Genomic DNA, 13577 nt, shown 5'->3' with positions numbered 1-13577 from the left:
ACCTCTCTAGGAAGCCTGTTCCAGTGTTTGACCACCCTCTCGGTAAAGAAATCCTTCTTAATGTACAGTCTGAACCTCCCTAGGCTCAGCTTTGAACCATTCCCACACGTCCTATCACTGGATACCAGGGAGAAGAGTTCAACACCTCCCTCTGCATGTCCCCTCCTCAGGAAGCTGTAGAGAGCAATGAGGTTGCCCCTCAGCCTCCTTCTCTCCAAGCAAGACAGGCCCAGGGTCCTCAGCCGCTCCTCACAGGACATGCCTTCCAGCCCTTTCACCAGCTTTGTTGCCCTCCTCTGGATGCATTCATATCATTACAGTGTTCCTGAACTGCAAGTGAACACAGAGCTATACACTGCAGGAGCATCAATTTAGTGCAAAGGAAGGCAGGGAGCCAGGAGGAGGAACGTACCTTGCAGGGGTCAGTCCCTCATTTACATCTCTTGGGGATGCAGATTGATGAAGTGAGCAAGTGAGGCCCATATTGATCCCCATCCCCATGCCATGATAAATGATGAAGGTTAAATTCTGCCAACAGCTGCCAATGGCTGTGGGCTTTGCTCTTTTCTTCCTCCTCTCATTTTTCCTCTGGGTGTGGAAAGAGCAGCTGCCAGAGCAGGGGCTTAATGTCTTTGAACACCATCACATGTACAAGAAAGACCGTATGGATGATACACGACTCAAGCAGATGCTGATGGACAGAAGTGAGTTTCGGTGACTGATGTCATGTGTAACATCCAGCAGCCATGGGGGGCCGGAACAAACCGGGGTGCCAGAGCAGTAAGGGCAAGGTGTGCAGCCACTGGGTGGAGGGAGCTTGCGGGAACCTAATTCTGTCACACATCTGAGGAAAAGCTGGGGTGATTTCCGTGCCTCTGATGGATTACCTCTTCAGAGATGCTGCTGGAGGTGGCTTACTCCTGCCTTTGCAACAGAGGATATTGTTTGAAGTAATGAGGTATCTATATAAAGGAAAACAAAATTATGGACTGGTGGCAGGGTTTCTTTACCCCAGACCCTATACTAAGAATCTAACTGAGACTGAGCCCTTTCTGTAGCATCAGTTTGCCCAGTCTTTTATGCAAGGACAACACTGAGTACTTTTGGTGCTTCCGGCATTTACAAGGTCTGTGATCCACCAGTATGGCTCTGAGAAAATACTTGTACTTAAAAAGGAAAGCACATGAGTTTGTACCTTGACTTTTCACACTCCAGCAATACCACAGCTAAGGGGCAGGACCTGAAGACTGCACCTGTCACCTTGCTCCTGTATCTGGACAGCCACTTCAGAACTCACTCTGATGTCCTCCACAGAGCACTGGCTCACTCTCCATTCGCTGCAGGGTATGCTGGCTTAAACAAGGCACTTTATATGACAAGGGATGCTGCTAGAAAAGGCAGTGAAAAGACATCTGGGTATGAAACTCATGCTTTCACCCGCTGCATGGAGCAGATGCAGTCTGTCCAGCAGATTGTCAATGCAACCTCAGGAAACTGATTATTGTCCATGCACCAAAAGGACTGAAACCACAGTGATACACAGGGGTGTTTCCTTTGGGATATTCCCCATGTGAAATGAACATAGCAGAACATTGGGTACCAGCTGAAATGATCTATGGCCCACGGTCTGGAATACAAGGCAGCCAGTTTGTGGGGCCGCCCAGCAAATCCTAAGCCAAAAGATTTCTCTCAAGTGTGACAGGAGGATGCTTTTTTGATGGGGAGCCAGAGCAGCGGGTCCTGCATTGTGTCCCTACACCCATCTCCCTAGTGGTATGACAAGAAGAAATTTTTACACTCATCCCAGGCAGAGAAGGAAACACGGAAGACCTACTGTGCACACTGATCTCAGTGTTAGGAAACCATCTGAGTGACTTAAACCTCAGAAAGTCCTGTCCTGCCATATCTGCTTATGACCGATCGATACTGCCATGTTTCCCCGATCCAGCCCAGCCCTGGTCTGTCGCAGCCCATCCCAGAGGGTACCCCAGGTCTCAGCAACCCTAGACGGATGCTGATGCTGGTTATCAGAAGTGTTGCCTGCTCAAGCCAGACATAGCGCCTGGCAGGAAACTGCACTTGGGGACAACTGAGTAGCTGGGAAGAAACAGGGGTTGTGGCAGTAAGCACTGAGCCTGAGCAATGACTGCAAGACCAGCCCCTCAATTAGGGAAGTAAGGCCATGACCAGGCTGGAAAAAACAGGTGTAGTGCAGTAATTATTAGAGTTAATAATCAAACTTAGCTGCACAGGAACTACAATCATTAATTCCTCCTTTTGCTTTAGGGGCTGTGTTTCTTCACTGGTCTGACCCTTGCTGTCCAGCTGCCAGAGAGACTTTGAGACCTACCTCTTTCCAGACTCCCCTTGGGAGACGTCATTCTGCGGGGAGCAGCAGGTAAGCCGTTTCTCATAACCCCTTGCCCTAGCCACATCCCATTAAGCTCCTGCAGTTTGTTTTTTAAGACCTGCTGACATCACATTTTACCTGCTGTCAGCCTACAGCAGGGTTGTAACTGTGAACTTGCTCAGCAAGGTCAGGAACCCGGTGCCCTTCCTTCCCTTCAGTGGAGGCAGCACGTGCTATGTGAAACTATTGTTTTAATTCCTATTCTTGCACTGAGGTGGCCTCCATATTTATATAATTTCCATGAAGATTAATGTGCTTGTTCTGCTTGGTCCTCTGAGCAAAGCTTTGCGCAGACAAGAGGGAAGGGTAGGAGCTCTGCTTAATGTGACTTCCCTGAAAGTAGTCCTAATGAGAGCCCTTCAGCTGTGCAAGAGCAGGGGAGAGATAACTTGTAAGAGAAACATCCCTTTTTAAAGATACAAAGTCTTTGAAGAATTCTTCTTTAATGGTTTAATTTTAATACCCATGTTTACCAAATCTTGGTTCCAGTTAGGGAATCAAGACATACTTTCTGATGACTTCTCTAGCTTTAAAAAGAAAAGTTCAGGGATAGCTACGCAATTAACTGTGACTTACACATGTCTGTATAGCAACAGCAAACCTTCTGCAGAAGAAACTAAATTTCTCCCCAAAGGAGAGTGATTGCATAGATGACTTATTCAAATACGTAGATAAATTGCTTTGACATGTTTTTCAGGAAAGAACAGAGGCACATCGGTATCGAAATAGCTCTGGGTACCACAGATCTATTCACAGGTAATTGGATTACCTCATGTGTCTAGTACCAAAAAAGGGGCTGAAAAAATTATCCCCCAATGATAGAACAGATTTACACTGAATTTGATCTCTCCACATTCAGTAGCACTGTGCTGCACAAAAGAAAGTCCCAGTTCCCATGGGGAAGGGAGCGAGAGCAATGGACATTGATGGGAGCTGCCTTTCCAGCCGCACCATGGCTTTCTTGCTCCGTCCAGGCCATCCCACCGTGCAGGAGCAAAGGGACCATTCCCATTTAGGCCAAACAGAATGTAAATCTCCTAAAAGCTGCCCTGCTTTGCAGCGAAACGACTCCAGAGTCAAAGTTCTGTACAGTTGACAGCCCCCATCCACCACCATGGCAGCTGTGGGGACCTTCAGTGTGTCAGAGGGGTTATTCCCTATGGTGCAGGCTTGTGAAGCACCTGATGGATGCCTGGAGGCTGGAAACCCTCAGCTAGTGGCTGTTTGCATTCTCAATGCAGTCAGGACGCTTCTGACTACCATTTCTAGTTACCAATGTCTATCCCCACCTTGCTGCGTAAAGGCTGCTCTGATATTTTTATCTACATATTTCTATTATTTCATCTGCTCTGCCTCCACAGACCTGGGAGATCTAGCATTGCTGGATGAGGAGCTGCCATATTCAGCCAGACTCAAGGTCTATATAGGCTCAGACTCCATCTTTAATTATGGCTGATATCAGGTTTTCAGGAGAGGCAGTAGGAATCTTTTACCTATGGGATCTGTATGTGAGATGAGAGATCCTGTTCTCTAGCAGTCAGGCCTGGAAAGCATATTTTATCATTCTCTAAAAACATGTTTGTTGTCATGTTGTGGCCATCCTGGATAGTTTAATACCCATATGCTACCAAATCTTATTTTGAACTGTATGTATTTCTTGATTCTGCCTTTTCTCCCTGTCACTGACAGTGAAGTGTACAAATATTGGCCTTACTGTTTTCTTCATGTGCATTTTCCAGGACCGGTAGGAGCTGAAAATGTGCCGAGTGTTTCAGGACAGAGCCAGAGCCAGCAAGCATGTGTGTGTGTAAGGAATTCACCTCCAGTTTTTAAAAATAATGAATGCCATTCACATCAGCGGGGACTGTTGATGGCGCACTGCACTGCTTGGTGCAAGAGAAGTGGAAGAGCAGCCCTTGTTCCCTTCTGCTGCCAGACCCGTACCTTTGCCAATGGAGAGCAGCCTGGTTAACTACCGACACCAGCTCTTAGGTGAGGCAAACCACTGTGAACCCTTCATTAGTGGTGTGGAAAACCCCATGCAGACACCTCATTGTTTGCTCTTATTTATACAAATGGGAGGAGGGCTTGTGGTCCCCGCCTTCCCAGGCTTGCTTCCAAGCTGGAAGGAGAGAGGGAAGAGGAGGACGAAGACGGAGAGAGGAGGGAGCATAGGAAGCGATTACATGCGTTCAGCTGAAGCATAACATTTACTCATCTTCTGCATCGGTGCTACAGTCCTGTTGTGCCGTTTCCTCCCCCTTTTAATTAATTGAGGGCTAAAGCCAGAACTATTCAAGCACCATTCTTGCTGTTTCAGTGACAAAATCACCGTCTTGTCTAACACATGCCAAGTGCCTGCCTTTTATTGCTGCTCATTTTTTCCTGCCAGAGCTCCCTCTGCAGCAGGTATCCTTGGGGCACAGGGACAGAGAGGGCCTTGTTGGTGCTGCGCCTGCTCAAGTGCCTGGGGACTGTGCTGCACCTATTATTATCTAGTAACTTGCAGTGGAAATTGTCACTTATCCTGCTGCAAGTGCGTGGCACACCACACAGAAAATCAAATCGCTGAATGAGTGGCTGCTGCAGGTGGCACTGCGAGCCTTCCTGCCTAGGTATTCCCACCCAAGGGGAAAAAATTTGGAAGGAAACATGCCATCCTTTGCAGCCACAGGTTGGGCCAAGACCAGCCATTTCGTTTTGTCTGTGTGTCTCAAGGCACTCTGAGCCTCAGGTTCTTCTTGCAAAGTGAATGAACTCAGGCCCTGACTGACCTACTAGCCTCAATGACGGCATGAATTGTGGTTAAGATCTCCCACAGTGAGGTCCTTCCTGCTTCTGCTCCTGCCCTCTTGTACAAAGCCAAAACAGTTGCACCATTGCATGTCACAGCCAATAAAAATAACTACAACCCTTGTGTGATTCAGAGCTCAACACAATTGTTGTGCAAGCTCTCCCACAGCTGCACCTTCATCCTCACCATGCCACTCTCAGCTGCCCCACAGCTCTCTCCTGAAGGCAGGGTGGGCACACAGGGAAAATACTGTCATCACTTTAGTCACAGGGTGCATTTAGATAGCATGGTAAATGTCATGAGACTGGAAAGACAGAGTATTTCTGTACAGAGGGAGAGTGAACACAAGAAGTGGTTTCATGGGCTGCCAAGTGCTGAATCACAGCTGTGGATGTATCTGCTAAAAGTGACTGGAGATCCCCCCCAGCCTGTGAGTGCCCCCCACACGCACACACACTCACACGCACACAGACACACCTGGACACAGCCACCACATGCCTGCTAGCTGTGCCTTTCAGCTCACCAACAGTAGAGCTGGCAGCATGAAAAGAGAGCAAAAAGCCACAGATGGGATGGTTGTGCCTGTATACCAAAGTCCAGAAAATGGGGTTTCTCTCTAGGAGCATCCCAGAACATCATCTCCTGAAGCAAGTAAGCACCATGTTGTGCACTGTGATAGCATCTTTGGGAAGAGACCTTCCTGCGCTCTGTGATCTTCCCAGTGCACACGCTAGATGTTTTTCTTGGGGGAATTGGTCCCTGTGTCCCTGTCCAAATGTCATTTCTGCCCCAGTCACGCAGCATGGGGTGCGGCATCAGCCATTCTTCAACCCCAAGGAGGTGGCATTTCAGTGCTCTTTCACTGGCTTGCTTTGGTTTGACAGGTGCCATGGAAAGGTAAGCTGCTGTGATGATGGTAATGATAGTAGATGTCAGCTTTGAATGGCAGCTATTTTAAAGTCAGCCTCTCTCTGTGGCAGTTAACAATTGTCTATTAGAAATGAAGACATGAGAAGGCATCAGGCTGAGAAACTGCTAGATGGTTCAGCAAGGTGCTGGTGGCAAAAAGTCACAGTGATGCTTCTCCCTTGGGTACAAGAGGAGAAAGTGAACAGGACAGATGCTGGTCACATTGCTTCATGCGTGACCAGAAGGTGCTCAGTGACTTTGCTGATGGCTGAGGCAGAAGAGCCTGTGCAGACCAGAGTCCTGCTTGGTACAGTCACAGGGCTGGATTAAATGGCTTCCTTTTTTTATTAGAGACTTTACTGTATTTAAAATAATCATCCCAGATAAGTGAAAAGTCAATAAGTAAGTTCAGGCTACACTTTGGTTTGCAATAGCTGAACTGTGGATAATTACAAGATCACCCTGGGGGGCTGCTCCTTTACTCAGATGGGTTTGAAAAGCCAAAGCTTCATGACATGGTGTGATGACTTTTTCAGAGACACAAGGTTTGCATCAGCCCTGCCTTGCTATTACCCCTGCAGTCTGGTCATATGAGGGTCTATGTGTTAGTGGGAGGAAGGGAGGACAGCAAGGACACTGTCAAGTGTTACTGGCTGCAACGAGGCTTGGAGCTGTTAAGTTTCTGATAGTTCAGGTTTTGAAGTATCTTTTATAAAACTGGCTATAAATAAAATAATAATTTATTCATGCTGAAAGAGCGCATGGTAAGATAATTAAAATCTCCAAAGAAAGAGCTCAAAATCATGATAAAAGGGAAAAAAAAAAATCAGGAAAAATCCAAGAACGAGGTCTCAAACAGCAGATGAAAGAGAATTTCATCAGTCATCATCAGCTGTTATTGACAATAAAACACCTCCCCCTTCTTCTGTCCTCCAGAAAGTTCATTCCACTCCCAGATGCTTTCTGCTGAGATCAGGCATTTTTCTGGTCCTGAGATTTCATTAGTTTTCCTCCCATCACGGTGTCCTTTCTGAGCTGTGGCCGTATAGAGCAGGCACGCGCTCCCGCTCCCCTCGCGATGCTCTGCTGCGGCTTCACCTCTGCTGCGGCTTCACCTCTGCTGCTCGCTGGTCCTTGCTGCTGCACAGGACTGGAAGGCAAAGCCCAGTCCCCCAGTAGCGACCCACTGGCCTCTCCAGTAGCACCAGCGGTTTCTAAGGCTGGTTTATTTCTCTAGCTGGAACCGTAAGCGAAGCCCAGATGTTTTGACCTGGCGTCAGAACACTTTGCTGGTACCGAAAACACAGAGCACTGCTCACAGAGGGACCTCCCGGCTCTGCCCGAGCTGCAGCCCCGTCCCACGGAGCGGGCATCCGCGGGGTCGGTGGGCCCCCCGGGAGGGGCGGGGGGGCCGGCGTGGGGCCCCGCCAGCAGCCCGGTTCCACGGGAGGGCACTCTTGTTCCACAGAAATTGAGCAGCGGGAGCATTTATCTTTCTTTTAAAAAGGCAGTTTATCTATGACAGGTAATTTGGCACATTTCTAGTTGAAATGTGCCAAATGATTTGGCAGATATTTCGCATACATCTGAAAATAGGAGCACCTGCTGCCTGCCTACAGGGAGGCTGTGGATGGGGGTGGGATTTTGTTAGTTGCTAATTACAGGCCCTGTAACAAAACTCTTGTGTTAGATGCACCAGCTGGCCCCTGTGAGGGGAGGCCTGTCTTCCCAAAGACGTGAAGAACCACTCTCTTTAAAATAATTTTCTCCCAGGTGCTGGCATCTTTTCAGCCATCTTGGGTGACTCCGTCACCTTGTGATGATGAGGAGCGTGATTGATCCAGGTTGCCAATCACACCGCGTGACTGCATTTACACAATTGAATCATGATGTGGCAGATAGAAGCTGATCTGATGCACTAGGGATAGAGGAGGTTCATGAAAACTTTACCTTGTGCTCTGGGAACATCCCTTTCCTTTTTATGGACCCCCAAAAGGTCTGCTAAAGACTAAGCTGAAGATAGAGAAGGATCCTGTCACTAACAAAAGCTTTATTAAAATGTGTATAGACAGAACATAAAGGAACTTATGAGAGGACTTAGTTGTGAGTGTACCAGGCTTCTGTAACTAAACCAACTGATTTCCCAGGATTCACCTTAGGCAAGATTTTCAGACTAGGAAAAGAACTACAGAGGTTTTGGAGAGGTTGAAATAAGTAGTCATAACATGAAACATATGTCAAATATGAATGAAAATTATGCATTGAAATCTCTTTTTCTGTGCCCATTTTCCTGATCAAGTAATTCTTTTGGTTTGAAAAATCAATTAAAAGTAGGACTTCATGCAGACAACAGTCTAGCCTACATGTGAATAACGACTTTGGCAACCGTAATCACATATATTGACAGAAAATTGTACCGGTGTCAGGCCAAACTCAGTACGGAATATGAATGCAATAGCAGTTGACGGAGCAAGGCAGGGTTTGCTCCTTTCTTCTTGTCTACAAATCTACAGGACAGACAAATAGCCAAAGTTGTGTTATGTTTTTAACCTAACTAACTGAACTTTAACACTTCTTGCTTTGAGTCATATCTTTAGCTCTGTCTTAGGATCCTATTAGCTTCATGAATTGTTTGGAGGTACATTTGATTTTCTCATAGCTCCTATCAGTGCCTTCTTCAATGAAGTTTAATATATATTTTTAGTTATAAATACTTATTAAAAACCAAACCAAAACCAAGTGTCAGCTGAACAGAACACAGGGGAAAAGTTGAGCAGCAAGAGCAAGTGGTGAGGATATGACTGTTTGTGACAAACTCCCTGTGCTCACCTATGGGGTCAGAGGATGGAGAGAGTCCCTGGGTGTAACAAGCTGCGCAAGAGTAAAGACCCTGCAGTACCAAGCTGGGGTGTTATTTATGCTCGAAGATCAAACGGGATCACTTCCAATAGCATCCCTTGTATTTTCATGCCACATCTGTTCTTTATAAACTAGGTGCTGACCCAAAATGCCTTCTGTGAATGTCTATAGAAGAAATCTAAGAAAAATTAAGTTTTCCATCAAAGCAAGCAAGCATGCAATTTCAAATGGAGTGTGTTTGCTCATTTTAAACATTTTCCCATACATTGGCAATGACGGAGTCCTGTTCTGGTAAAGCCTTTGGCACACTCTTAGCTCTCAGCCCAGCACAGACAGCATATTGAATCCTGGGGGCAAAATTGCTGCACTGGACATCTCTGGCTGCTCTGGGCATCCCTTGGAATGCAGGAACTGGCCCTGGGGGTGCCCTGCCAGCCCTGGGCATCAGGCACATCCTTGGGGATGGGGGTTGGACCAGGGATGGGATAGGCAGGCACAGTAAGGGCTGGCATGCACTGCTGGCCCTGACAATGCCTGGTTATTTTTCTTTGGTAGTTCCCTCTCTCTGCTCACCCTTTTATCCAGAGAGCACTGAAAATCTGGGCCTATAAATCTTTCAAATTGTGTAGCAGGAAACCAGGTGCAATTTCAGGCTGTAACAATTTAAAATGGTAAATGCTGCTCATTAGAAACCCTGTAACTCTTTTTAATAGTTTGAAAGGTTAAAAATAAGGGATTTGATGCTGTCTACATGGAAAGAGACATGTCTTTCATTACTTGTACAAGTGGATTCAGAGTTTATGGAGTGTCAGGCCACGCAAAGGCCTTGAGCCAGCCACAGAGGAGATGAAGAGCAGCCCTGGCCACAGGAGATGCATCTCTAGTCTGTCCAAACAGAAGTCCCTCTCTTGGTGCAAAGGGGATGCTTGGAGGATTACATGAAAAGAAGTTCATTTTTAGTTCAATAATAGGCTGCTAAAAGGTTGCCAACCATGTATATCCAGTCAGAGTCAGGATCACAAGCTCATTTAATACAGCAGATCAAAAGAAGCAGTCTGCAGGCAGCAAAAAAATTCCCCTTGCTCTTGAGGTCATCCATATCTGAGTTGGAGTTTTGAGGGGACAGAACTCATTTCCAAAGCCCAAAGCACCAAAACTTGGATTTCTTGTCTAATTTCATCTTGGGAGCAACAGGCAACTATTCTTCACACTCTTCTCCTGTGGGTAAGATAGAAACTAACCTACACTTGTAGTAGACAACATGTGGCAGGAAAAGACAGAAATGAAGGTTGTGTTGTAGCATGCAATAACATATGCTTTGGATAGCTATGTGCTGTGAGAATATAGTCCCAATTTTAAAAAGATTAAGAGAGTGGGATGTAGAGAATAGCTCCACAGACAGAGGAGGACATCAGATACCCACAACCAACATATCTCTTGCTGATGTACAATATAAAGATGTAATTCATCTTTCTCTCTTTATGCTATATTATGGGGGAGGAAACTACTGTTTTTACAGTTGTGGACCTGGAATAAACATGAGCTGAATTATTGCTGATCTACACTATTAGGAAAGGAATTTCAAGCCCCATTTTACAGTACTTCAGTCTCTTCACCTAATGTAAAGGAATTTTTCTTAATTTTATATCTCACCTAACATTGAGGAGCTGGTGTTACTGATCACACTACTGAGAAAGGAGAGGATGGCAGAGGTGCAATACACTTGCTCAGCTTTTTAATGATGGTAATGTGAGTTTTCTCTGAAGTCTTCCAACGCATTAGGGTATCCAGAGCGCCTGCTTCATCGATTAGGAAGCCTTCAAACTCTATTCTCCTGTTAAACGTCAGCCATATCAATACAATAACTCCAAAAACCAGCAAATCTCCATCAGGACCTGAGGGAGTGCTACTTCATGAGTCTGAAAGAAAGCGGTACTCAGGGAAGTGGCAGCCGTGGTAAGTGCCTGACGGAGATCTCTTGACTAGTGCAGGAAAATCCTACGAGTTGCTTTGAATTTGGTTTCCACATGATGAACATAGATTTGATCCACACCCATAAAAATTCGTAGGGGTTTTATTTAATTTAATGGGAATATGATCAAATTCTAGGACAACTGCACTGGGTTTGTTTTCCTGGTAATTTATGATGAAGTATACATCAGTTATTAATACAATCTACTGCTCTTTGAATATATTCTATTTCTTTTGTTTTATTTTTATTTCAGGTTTTCCTAATGAACAAAAGATGACAAATGTTTCTGGGGAAGATGAATGGCAGAACGCTAAATATTTCTACTGTTAATTTTTAAACAATTGTTTTCACTCCACTTGGGAAACAGTGAATTAATTAAAATTATATCTTTATAATTATAGCATCTGAACAGGACTTGAGAGTATGACCTTGAGATAATCACAAGGACTGGGTCATCTGCACCATTTTGTTCATTCTCTTTGCATTGTCTCTGAAACAGAATTATACATTTTATTATTATTTTTCTTCTTGATAAAATCTCTAGACCGATAACATCATAGCTAGACAATAGTGCCTGCTGGAGTTTCATAACTATTTTAATTTTCCTTCTCAGGATAAAGAGTGAAAAGCGGCATTGAATTAATCCATTCTTGAGAACATTTTAAAATTATAACGAGGACAAAGTGGTACAAAATGTATTCATTCTCACGACTTCTTCATGATTGTAACCAGAATAGCAAATGGCAAAATGCATTAATTCTTATAATAAAAATGTAATGAGGACAGAGGATGGTGCAAGACGAATTAATTGTAGTGGCAAACTTATAACTGTGAGTCATGGTCTTATTTGAATAACATACTGCATTTCTGTAGAAAACAAGTATGCAACAAAAACTGCTGTAGAGGTACTAGAAAGATACGGATCTGGTCATGTTATTGTAGCATAATAGTTCCCTTTTTAGAAACAGGGTGGTTTAATAGATGTTAAAGAACAATGAATCTGGTCCAATGTTTAGTAATCCTAATACTTTGCAATTTTTTTAAACCTGAAACAAGGAAAAGTCTGTCTGAAGAGGAAAGAAAGTCCATAGTAGTGGATGCCAGTAAAGACAACATGACCTGGGAAAGAGGCAGTGGGATGGAAACGAGGGCCAGGCTGACCTTGTGGGTACTGCTGGTACCAGGAGCTACTCCATCTCGAGGGCAAAAATTCACCATGGCTTGTGGCAGACTGGAATAGGATGTCCATAGCCCCCTTTTACCTGGAATAGGCTGCCAGGTGACCTTACACCCCACCAATAAGTAGGATTGGCCATGGGGAAATGGTCAGTTTGTCCATGGGTTTAGCAACTATTTTCCTAGCTCTCCAGTGGAAGAAACAGTTGTGGTCACCAACATCTTCCTTCCACTCTCACGGCATCTCCACTCAGAGCAGTTCCAGGCAACAGTCTTCAAGCTATTTCATAGCAAACCCACCTCTGCTTTAGGACAGCATGTCACAAGGTGCAGCTCTGCCACACAGTGCAGGACCGTGTCAGATAGCTCTGACTTGTCCCTGTACACGCTAGGGTGCCTATGCAGTAAGTGCAGCACCATGCAGGGCTCCTGCTGCTGCAGACCATGGGAGCTATCTGGCATGGCATAGGACGGGGCCGTACAGCCACTAATGAAACCTCTCTTTTACTACTTAACCCATGATCTCTGTCACTCTGACGCATGCACACAGTGTTTCTGACCCCTGAGCCGGCTTCCAATGGTGATGATGATCCCACTGTACGTGCCGAGGAATCCCTGCCCAATTTCAGAGGTGGGATTACCAGAAGGACACCACATGTACTTGTGCTCCAAGCCATGAGACATGGGAATGGCCATGGCTGGACAGCTTCACACCCCGCTGTGCGGCAACAGCCCTCAGCGGGGATGGTAATGCATGGATCTTCATTTCTTCTGTCAATCGTATTTGACAACAGGGCAAGGGAAACACCACTGCAGTGAGGAAAGGGGCAATATGGAGACTAAAGCTACTGTCATTTGCCTGGTGGGGTTGGGAGGGAGATCCTAGAATTGTAATGAGTACAAGGATGAATCCCAAAAGGACCTATTTCCATGACAATTTATGAATCCATCACAGTCTTAAACCCCGCACTGGCTGTGCACGGCTATTATTACAGGCTGGCAGTGATGAGGTTCCAGAGAGAAGTCCTGAAGTGATCAAAAGGGACTTCAGGGCACTGGGGCGACTGGTTGAAGGATTGGGAGCACGGGTAGTGTTTTCCCAGTCCCTACAGTGGCAGGGAAGCATACTGAAAGGAACAGGAAAACACTCCTGATCAACACGTGGCTCAGGGGCTGGTGCCATCAGAGGAATTTTGGTTTTTTTGGTCATGGGGAGGTTTACACGGCACCGGGCCTGCTGGTGACAGATGGAGTTCAGCTGTCTCACAGGGGGAAAAGGATCCTCACTCATGAAATGGCGGGGCTCATTGAGAGGGCTTTAAACTAGGTTCGAAGGGGGAAGGGGATAAAACGAGGCTCACTAGAGATGAGCCTGGGGGTGGCATGCCGATGCTGGGCGAGAAATCGATAGTCCAGCTCAAGTGCATCTACACCAATGCACGCAGCATGGGCGGCAA

Source organism: Pygoscelis adeliae, unplaced genomic scaffold (genome assembly GCF_000699105.1).
Source record: "Pygoscelis adeliae isolate BGI_AS28 unplaced genomic scaffold, ASM69910v1 Scaffold540, whole genome shotgun sequence".
Taxonomy (NCBI): Eukaryota; Metazoa; Chordata; class Aves; order Sphenisciformes; family Spheniscidae; genus Pygoscelis; species Pygoscelis adeliae.
Note: the sequence above shows the minus strand (reverse complement) of the source record.